A 10583-nucleotide genomic window follows, 5' to 3' on the forward strand; every position below is an offset into this window, starting at 1 on the left:
TTTTAATTATCACATAAATCTGTGACCGGTTTTAACGTTGACGCACATCATCCTACCCTTGTCATTGCAATATCACACCTATCACAATCATATAAGGTGCTAGCTCGAGCACAAACAGTGACCTACAAACGGCATTACGTATTCTTACGAGTATGACTAAAGTGTCAATAATGAAACTGACCTCGAGCGAAGGTGAAACTAGGAGCTTATTATCAAATATTGGGTGTTTTGACGGTGATTCTTATTCCACGTGTGATCAAAGGACACCAAAATGTCACCTGGAGCCCACTTTGATCACCTATCCATAGGTCACGTTAAGACCCGAGTCTTACTATGTATAATTGAAATGGAACGCGAAAGTTTAAAATCTTATATTTATAGGTAATTATAGAACGCCAAAGTGGCACTCGGGGTTCACTTTGATCACCTGGGTGATTCTTTTCCACGTGTGATCAAAGGACATCAAAATGTCACCTGTGTACCTACCATGAGTTTACGTTAGGTGTGCTCGCTAGCGAGTACGTCAAAAATATCTATGAAGATTTTGGTTCTTGAAAGTAGCCGCTAGGGGCGCGGCACAATATGTCATACAATTAATGTCATTTTTTTACGCAGTCGCTAGCGAGCACACCTTACGTAAACTCATGGTAGGTACACTGGAGTCCACTTTGATCACCTATCCATAGGTGGTCAAAGGATGCCAAAGTGTCACTCGGACGGAGTCCACTTTGATCACCTGGGTGATATAATCCAGGTGTTCAAAGTGAACTCCAGGTATCATTGGTGTCATTTGATAACCTATGGATAAAAAGTAGGTACACTTTGATCACCTATCCATAGGTGATTAAAGGATGGCAAAGTGTCACTCGGAGTGTTCTTTGGAACGAATAAGTTGCTTATTGTCCATTAATCGCTTACGACATCCACGGAAAGAAAGAATTCTTGAATAATATTAAGTTTACGTTTCGCACGTCACGTAGTAGTTAATGTTAATGCTTTTATTGGTTCCAAAGATGTGAAAACACCCAAGTGTTACTGACTCACTCATTACGAAATCTCAGAAACTACAAGTAGTTGGACCTCAAATTTTGCATGAGGGTTCCTTTTAGAACGTAGGTGCTCACTAAGACGGGATTTTGCAAAATTCAACCCCTAAGGGGGTAAAACGGGATCCACGCGTACGAAGTTGCCGGCGGCTGCTAGTTATCCTATAAAATTATATCCAAAAGAGTGCATATAAAACTTTTTGTGCCAAATAAATCCTCACGTGAAACCACTGGCTTATATAGAGATGTATAACTATGACGCTCTTCGAAAAAGTGACGAAAGATATCACAAGATTTCTTACTTGAAAAAAACTGCCTCAGGTAGGACTTGAACTTGTGACCTTTCGCTTGCCGCTTCGCATAAGGGTGATACTTGCATGGACACAGCGTAAAATACACTTGAATATTTCGACAGTGTACCGATGTCTCTATTGCTTAGTGGTTACGCCCGTATTTACAAATATGAGGTCTCACAGTGCGCGTGGACGCACAGGGTGACACACGAACCAATCACAGAGCTCTATTCAACGCTGTGTGTTCGATTTCCTGCTTCATTTAAGTAAGCATCGCTTGTGATGGAGTAGTCGACGAGTGAAATGTCGCCAGTTCACGTCCTGCTTGAAGCAAGTGATTTTTTAAGAGAAAAATCATGTTTGTATTAAACCATTATAGTCGGCCGTTTGGTGTAGTGGTTCGGAACGGACTACTATGCCGAGAGGTCCCGGGTTCGATTCCCGGCCGGGCAGAAATTGAAATGATGAACTTTAATTTCTGTGACGTGTCTGGGTGGTCTATGTATAATATGTATGTATTTACAAAAAAAAAGTATTTAATTATGTTTATATCCGTTGTCTAGTACCCATAGTACAAGCTTTGCTTAGTTTGGGACTAGAAGCGTAGTGTAAAAATCTCCAAGGATATTTATTTTTATTTATTTATTTAAACAGGATCGCAAGGGAGTTTACATTCAAAGCTAAAATTAAGATTCCTTACATCCCTTCATATTTGTTTCAAGTAACTGTCCTCACCATAGGTTGTCTGGAAGAGATCGCTTCATAGCGATAAGACCGCCTAATTGTACCTTGTGTGTTCCTTTTCTTCTGTTATGTTATTTGTTTGGTGTGCAATAAAGTGTATTTATTATTATTATTAAGGTGTATCTAAATCACCCCATGTATGTTCTATGATTTTACTTAGTTTAGGAGATAAGATTAGTTTTTAATTTTTTTCTCACTCTGGCACGCACTTGATATCGAATAAGAGCAAAGCAAGTAAAATCCATGCCCTCTTGTCTTTTAAATAATAGTCAGCCATAATATCCTTAGGTCCTACTCCACTGAAGGCTTTGTGTAGAAAGAGATTTTTAATTTTTCGCGACATACCAATATCTTGTTATTAGATAATCTATATAGGTACTCTATACTAATATTATAAATGCGAAAGTAACTCTGTCTGTCTGTCTTGCTTCACGCCTAAACCACTGAACCGATTTTGATGAAATTTTGCATAGAGATAGTTTGAGTCCCTGGAAAGGACATAGGTAGTTTTTATCCCGGTTTTTGAGCAGGGACGCGCGCGATAAAGTTTTTCTGTGACAGACAAAATTCCAAGCGAGCGAAGTCGCGGGCAAAAGCTAGTTAGATAATAATATAATAAACAAGGAAATAAACAAATATGAACATTGACGTCTATCAAAACAACATAAAGAAAAATGATCCACTCAAAATGTATTGCAAAACTAAATTTTTATTACCTTATGCTGTAACGACATACATATTTGGGTGTATTTATTGGTGCCTAAACCATAGCAAGGTTTAAATTAGCATATTAAAACAATAATGTAAATGGTTTGATCTACAGGCAAATGTTCATTTTAAGACAATAGTCTTAGCAGGCTCTACTGATCCGTAAGGGGTAGTGTTGTGAAATTATATCGATAACATAAAGGATACTACAATCTGGGCCTTTTTAAAGGCGAGAATGAGTAAAGTACGGCCAACTAAAGCCCGGTCCGTGAGCACGTAGAATTTTGTCCAATGACCCCTAGCTACCCATCCTTATCGCTCGCGCGTAATTATATTGCTGTCGCGACTGTGCGATTGGCACCCGCAGTGAGTGTGCGAGCGCGATAGCAACATAATTACGCGCGAGCGATAAGGATGGGTAGCTTGGGGTCATTAGACAAAATTCTACGTGCTCACGGACCAGACGGTTCTATATTGGCTCACATACAATTCTAAATCCTATTCTTTGTCTTACTACCGATTTGTGTTCATAATAATCTCTCTTCATAATTTTATTTTTCATACTTTTTTTATTCATACATTTTTATTACTACCATCGGAGCTCATAACAGTTAGTAATCATATTTTTTTTATCAATACTGTTACTACCAAGAACCATTTAAAATACATAATTTTTATTTTCAGATCTTTTTTCTTCATAACTTTCATTGATCATATTGTTTTAATTAATAATGTTGTTACTAAGAACATACTTCAACTCATAATGTTGTTGTTCAGAATAATTTACTTTATAACAGACATACTCGTATCTTTAAAAAAATCATATATAATTTAATAGAGTAAATAAGCATGCAGAGCATGCAGCATGAAAGCAAGCATGCAGCATGCATTGGTATCTCGTCGTCTCCGGCGCTGCGGGATGTGCAGCCCTTCCGCCCTTGCGTAACGAGGCTCAGGCACCCACGCTTGCTTCCGCAGCTTCGGCTTTTTGGACCGCCATCGGCGCCTTCGGCGCCTCGGCGACCAGCCTCAGCCGCTCCAGCTCGCCCGGGCGCCTGAGCCTCGTTACAGCGGGCGAGGGCTGCCCTCCCTCCGCGCCTCCGGCTTTTAAATTACACTCTAGGGGTAGGGCAGACAAGACTACGTGGAGTCGGTTTTGCAGCGATTCGTTTCTGTCACGTTAGTTTTGTGGCACAAAATAGCCTGTTTTGGACCATTTCAAATTAATTTAATATTAAAATACGATTTAATACGAATATAGACATCATGATTTTCAATAATATGGATAAATACACTTATGAGTAATAAATTTATGAAAACATATATTAGGATACATCACATTTATGAATATTATAGTTATTTATTCGAATGATTATGAGTTTCGATCATTAGTATAGAAAAATATATGAAAACAAATATTAGTAAAAACTAAGTGTATGATTAGTGATATTATGAATATCAATGATTATGTTTTTAAATATGTAGGTTTTAAATTTTTTCTGAAGAATGATCATTATGGTATCAAATTGTATGAGAAATATTTTCGGACCTCCAATGATAGGAATTGAAAAGTTATGTAAGAAAATGCGCTACCGGACCAGACTATAGCAGCGATACAAAAGGTCGATGCGACTGTCGAGTTGACAATATTCTGTCTCTTCCCATCTTGTGTATTTGTCGTAATGTCTCGTTCTCCCGCCAAAATATGTCAAAGTCAGACGGGTTCACCCATGACATTGGGTTTGTTTACATTTGGTATCGCTTCTCGTTGGCCGTACTTTAAATACTCGTATAGTTCTTACAACTCACGAAGGCGAGTGAGCTTTACTTGTGTATGTACGTGTACATGCACATAACGATAGTGTAATGTCTATCAAAACTTTTGTAAAACGAACAGTAGCGAGCCACCACACATGTAAAGCTCACTGGCCTTCGTGAATTGCAACAACTAGGTATACTTACAGGGCAGATATGTACCATCCTAGACTGCATCTCACTTAACATCAGATGCGATTGCGGTCAAATACCTGCCTTGGATTTTGCTAAATTCAACCCCCTAAAACTTAAAGCAAGCTTTAAGCTTACCGCTTAAAAAAAGAATTTTTAACAGTTTTATATTTTGTAATACCCAATAATCTCTTTTCTGTTTAAACAGTAACTAAATCCAACATAACGTATATTTTTTATCCTCTTAAAAATTATTCACGATATATTTTTATTTGCCAATTACGATTCTATCGATATTGCCAAATCGACTTGACCGTTGACATCACTAATCCACATAATTGAAGGATTAACATCGTTTGTATGGCCGTGGCGAATTCGACTCATCAATTCTGTATGACATTTCTAAATACAAGCCGTATGTTAAAAAGGTCAGTTGCATTTGTAATGTTGATAAATCTTTTGAAAAATTGTATTGAGGTAGGTTCTTCAATGCATTTTAAAATATATTTTAGAGACATCGGTCTATCTAAAAATTTTAACGAAAGCACATAAACTAACGCCCTCACAAACATTACTATGAGGTCTCACAGTGCGCGTGGACGCACAGGGTGTCACACGAATTAATCACAGAGCTCTATTAAACTCTGTGCATTCGATTTGCTGCTTCACTTAAGCAAGCATCGTTTGTGAATACGGGTGTAAGGCTGGGTTGCACCATCTTATTTTCAAACTCTATATAAAAATCACCGGTTATCGTTAAAGTTACGGTCAAAGGTGGTGCAACTCGCCTAAGAGCTAGTAAATGCCAGACCTACGTTATTTTATAAAAGCTGAAATTATCAAATCAAATCAAAATCAAAATTCATTTATTTGCTTGATATGTCAGCGCATGTTCCCAAAATAGGTAAGAAAGTTTGGTGCATCATGAAGTTTGGGTCATCGTGGCTTTGGCAGCTACCCTAAAAGGATTATTAAGCAAGGGGTTGGGATGGTCAAAACTGATGATGATGAGGAAACAACTTCTAATTATTGTCCAAACAAATAAGTTTGTTTCAACAGTTCTTAGCACCAGCTTTTTTGTCCTGAAGTGATAGAATAATGCCCGTTTTCACCATCGAGCACTAATTTTTAAAAAGTGACCCCTATGAAAACAAAATTTCTGTTATGAGTTACGAGTACCATAGGGGTCACTTAAAAATTAGGAATTGATGGTGAAAACGGGCATAAGACATTTAGGACGTGTATAAGTGCCCTGAAAAAGTGCTTTAAACTATACAGGGTGTAAAAGGGGGGGTGGATCATCGTAAGTCAAACGATGGGGGACTTCAATACCTATCGATATAACCCCCATGTATGTTCCGCGATTTTCAATGGTTCCAAAGTTATTGAGATTTTTGTGAAATTTAAGTAAAAAGCCGGAATTCAGTATAAATATCTTCACTGTAGCTTAACTACTGGACCTGCTTGCATGATTTTTAACAACTTTGAATTATTTCTTAACTGGGTCAGTGTCTGAGATATGGGTGGGAGTCTTTCGTCTTATTAAGCTACAAGTAAAGTAATTCCAGCTTACACTGCTTACACACACAAAGTCTTAAAGTCTCAACTTACCCAACGCGTATGAATGTGTCAAAATATATTTGCTTTGCTATGCTAAAATATACATACTTTATGACCGTTTCTGAGTATGTTACGTTAATTTTAATAGCATATGCTTTGTTTAAATAATATGTTTACTAAAACAAGTAATTAAAGGCTGGAAGAAATTTCCAGTTGCTAAATAAGGTGACCTTGTAACCTTATTTAAAATTCATTTCTTTATGCAAATAGGCTTTAAAAAAGCACTTTTACACGTCCCAGTATTAACCCTACCACTGCTTCGGTACAATAAATGGGCCAGTGCTGCTCTTCTCAGCACTCAGCGCAAGAATCTCAGTCACTATTGTCAGCCTCCTTTTCAATGAATTACATATTTCATGAATTTTTGCCTAGTTTTTGGACTTGATGGCGCTGTTTAGGAATGTTTAGGCAATTTATTTATTTATACTAGTCTGTGCATAATATATCGACATTAAATAAGATTTTCCTAAAAAATAATCCTCTTGCCCAATAAATAACGAAACTTATGTATTCCAATCGTAGATAGCAAAACTGTCGTCACAAAATACACCTTATTACGATAGTGTCAAAGTCGATTTTGTGCGTGTTACTCGCCAAGTGACGTCATCCCGGATACCGAGTGGTTGAGTTATGTAAATTGTACAAAATAAACTTAAGATTTGTATAATTTTGTCGAATAACAATTCGCGGTAACGTAGTTTGATTTTATTGGTAAAACTTCAAACGCAATAGAATTCATTCAAAATCTCCATCCTAAACTAAATAAATACTATTCATTCATCATAATCATCAGGTCATTTAGCCTCCATTGCAGGAGCATGACCCCCTCTAATTGACCAGAGGCAAGAGGATTTGTCCTACACGCTGGCCAGACGGGTTGTGAGGCCAGCTGCTCGTATAATTATGACCTGTGGTGCCTTCAGGTTAGAATAGGACCAACCCCACTCTTCCCGTGGATGTCGTAAGAGGCGACTAAGGGACAAATATGCGACCATCAGGCCTCCCCAACCCGTCTGGCCAGCGTGGGGAGTGTAGGACAAATCCTCTTGCCTCTGGTCAATTAGAGACGTGCTCCTGCAGTGGAGACTAAATGACCTGATGATGATGAATTAAGAATATATGAACATTTAATCTCTTGTTTCCATGAACAATTCAAGAGTACCTACTATAATCTAAAGAGCTTTCTTTTTGAGGATAAAAATAAAACAATCTATAACTCAAAGGTGACTGACTGACTGACATAGTGATCTATCAACGCACAGCCCAAACCACTGGACGGATCGGGCTGAAATTTGGCATGCAGGTAGATGTTATGACGTAGGCATCCGCTAAGAAAGGATTTTACGAAACTCCACCCCTAAGGGGGTAAAACGGGATCCACGAGTACGAAGTCGCGGACGGTCGCTAGTTTTCCAATAAAACTGACCGAGAACTTACCAAATGCCACCACTTTTTACCGACTGACATACTTTTTAGTGTCAAAAAGTCAGATGTAAATTAGATTCAACTTTGCTAGTTCAGAATTTCGTAGATAATTATTATAATTCGGCGATATCAATTAAGTTACGTATTAAAATTGATACTAAAATGAATCATTCAAGAGATTTTGCGAAACAAAATACAACACTTTTATTTTCTTTCATGTCAAAAAAGGATATGAATTTAGCATAATGTATTTACAGTAGTTATAAATCAAAACGAAATTATAATTTGTATTAAATAAATTACTGTAATAATAGTCAATAAGTTGGTTATTGAATTAAATAAATGAGAATCATTGAAGGCTAGACATCATTCCAATTTTGCGAGACGACTACATGTCATATACCTGTACGTACTTATACGAGTATATACCTGTACGTACCTACATGGTGTTTCGAAACCTCATTGTTGAATCAATATTTACAATAATAATACAAAAGCTAAATACTCTTGAAACATGTTTAAATATATCGTATCGTATAATCAAACAATCCCGTATCAAAATTAGTACCTAATTACCTAATCCGAACCGAAACGAAAAATCATACATACCTACTCTTAATTTAATAAACGCACAAACTAGAATGTATGTACCTATAGCATGGTTTCCCAAACTATCAATCGCGAACTTTGAGTGGGCCCTGCTGGTAGAAAGTATTATATTTTAGGTAGGTATATTGGTAATGGTTAAATTTCCTATAGCTGGGTCCCGAGTTTGGGAACTTTTATTAGATGAGTCGTATAGCCCAGACAACTTTGGGAACCACAGACCTATTATAAATCGTCAATTAATATTCGCGCTTATTGCACTAACATTTGCTACCGCTACCATAGATGGCTTAATCTTCACAAGTTTTTTTTAGTGCTAAATATTGTAGATTAAATCTTTCATCTCAACTTCAAAGTATCGTCGAGCCATTTAGAACTAAAAAAACTCATAAAACTCATTTATTTTTGCAAAAAGGCTTTTAAAAAGCACTTTTACACGTCCCAATATTAACCCTACCACTGCTTCGGGACTAACCACCATCTTACCTAAGTCTGTCGCCATAACAACAATGTTAACAGCATTGTTGTGTTCCGGCAGTTAGAGGTAAGATAGCCAGTTCCTCCGTGGTTGCGGATTCCGGGTGAAGCTCGCTTCCACCTTCGGCCTGATCGTCACTTACCATCAGGTGAGATACAGACCAAGAGCTTCCTCGTTGTGGATAAAAAAAAAAAAAAAAAAAAAAGAATCGGCCAAATCGAATCGGCGTAGTGTGCGCACTCCCATACATGCCCATACTGATCAACTGCCCGACTAAACTATCGGCCGACGAAAAATCAACGGTGTGCGCCTACTCTAAAAATGTATGGCGTTTAGAGTCGCCTCTCGATCTTTTGTAAAATAACTTGGAAAAATCAAACTGTTTATGTGAGAATCGAATGCCTAAGGTGCAAATTGAAACCACGATGAGTCAGATGGAAGAGCAGTCGCCCGGCAAGCGAAAGGTCGTGGGTTCGATTCCCACTAAGCAGTTAGATTTTTCCAAGTTATTTAAAAACTAAGATATGTAAAACAAATGTGATTAACATAATAAATTGCATATTGTGTAAAGTTCCTCGAAGACAAATATTTAATATTAATTCACGAGCACACATTATTAATACAAAAATGTTTCAAAATATGTTTTTTCTCCTTGAACTGAGAAACGTCGTACAAAAGACTTCAACGAGCAAGTGACTTCCAAAAATTCATTTCATGTTAATTTTAGGTTATTGTTTATAAATATTTTGTTTAAATACTTTGAAATAATATAATACGTTAAGAGAATATACTTTTGGTCAAAATATTAACTGTAGTTTAAAGAAATTAGTTTTGAAACTTATTTGTAATATTGTGAAATTAATAAGCAATATGAACTGCGAATTATTTTTGATAGTTTTAATTGTATTTATTTGTATATTGAAAACAATCTTATATTATTTCAAAAAGCAGATGGCTAGACGTGATTTTTAGTCATGCGGCATAACTTTGACTTACGAGTACACTTTTTAAATTAAATTTAATAGTCCGCACACAGATTAACAAATAATTAAACGTATTGAATTAAACAAAGTACTATAATATGTTTAGTTAGTTTTATAATTATGTTATGTTTAAAAAATAAGTGCACTTATTTTAAAAACAATTTAAAATCTTTACGTATTATTTCAGAAGATTTATTTTCTCTAATTTGTATTTCTTCCTACTAATTTTAATTGCATAAATTTTTCCAAAATACGCACTTTCTAAAACGATTAAATTCCAAAAAAAATCCGCTGACTTATTTTCCCTAAATTAAAAATTCACTTTCATCAACCGTCACTGCACTAAATAAAATAAAATAAATAAAAATAACTCACATCGACTATAAGCACCACGTAGTCACTTCACTAGATCGCACCACGCACTGAAACTTGCGAGCCGAACGCGTTCGTATTTAAAATTTTCGTGACGTCACCGTTTTTCGAAACACCAACAAGTCTGTGTGACAACAAAACGCTGGAGGATGAGACAAGCGCTTATATAGCGAGGCAGGTTTGACCTCGCGCGAGCGTTTGGGAAAAAACCCCTGACTTTCGGGGAGGAAACTTCTTAATCATAGTTCAAAATTATGGTTCAACTTCCATGTCATCCCTTTGCAATGGAGGGAAGTCAAACTTCAATTTCGAACTCCTGTGTTCTTCTGATTAATTTCGTTGCGGGTCCAATGACAGTTTA

At 36.7% G+C, this 10583-nt stretch overlaps 1 protein-coding gene across 1 annotated transcript in view; it reads right to left on the reverse strand.

The window, feature by feature from the left end:
* The window catches only part of LOC114363065 (inactive serine protease scarface), an 89624-nt gene extending 79279 nt beyond the window's left edge, over positions 1–10345 (reverse strand). Inside the window, exon 1 of the mRNA XM_028318671.1 lies at positions 10226–10345. The gene's annotated coding sequence lies outside the window, so the exon portion shown is untranslated. The remainder of the gene's footprint in view (positions 1–10225) is intronic.
* Between the last annotated feature and the right edge of the window lie 238 nt (positions 10346–10583).

The sequence above is a fragment of the Ostrinia furnacalis genome, unplaced genomic scaffold (assembly GCF_004193835.3).
Source record: "Ostrinia furnacalis isolate ACB-3 unplaced genomic scaffold, ASM419383v2 OfSCF6976, whole genome shotgun sequence".
NCBI classification, from domain to species: Eukaryota; Metazoa; Arthropoda; class Insecta; order Lepidoptera; family Crambidae; genus Ostrinia; species Ostrinia furnacalis.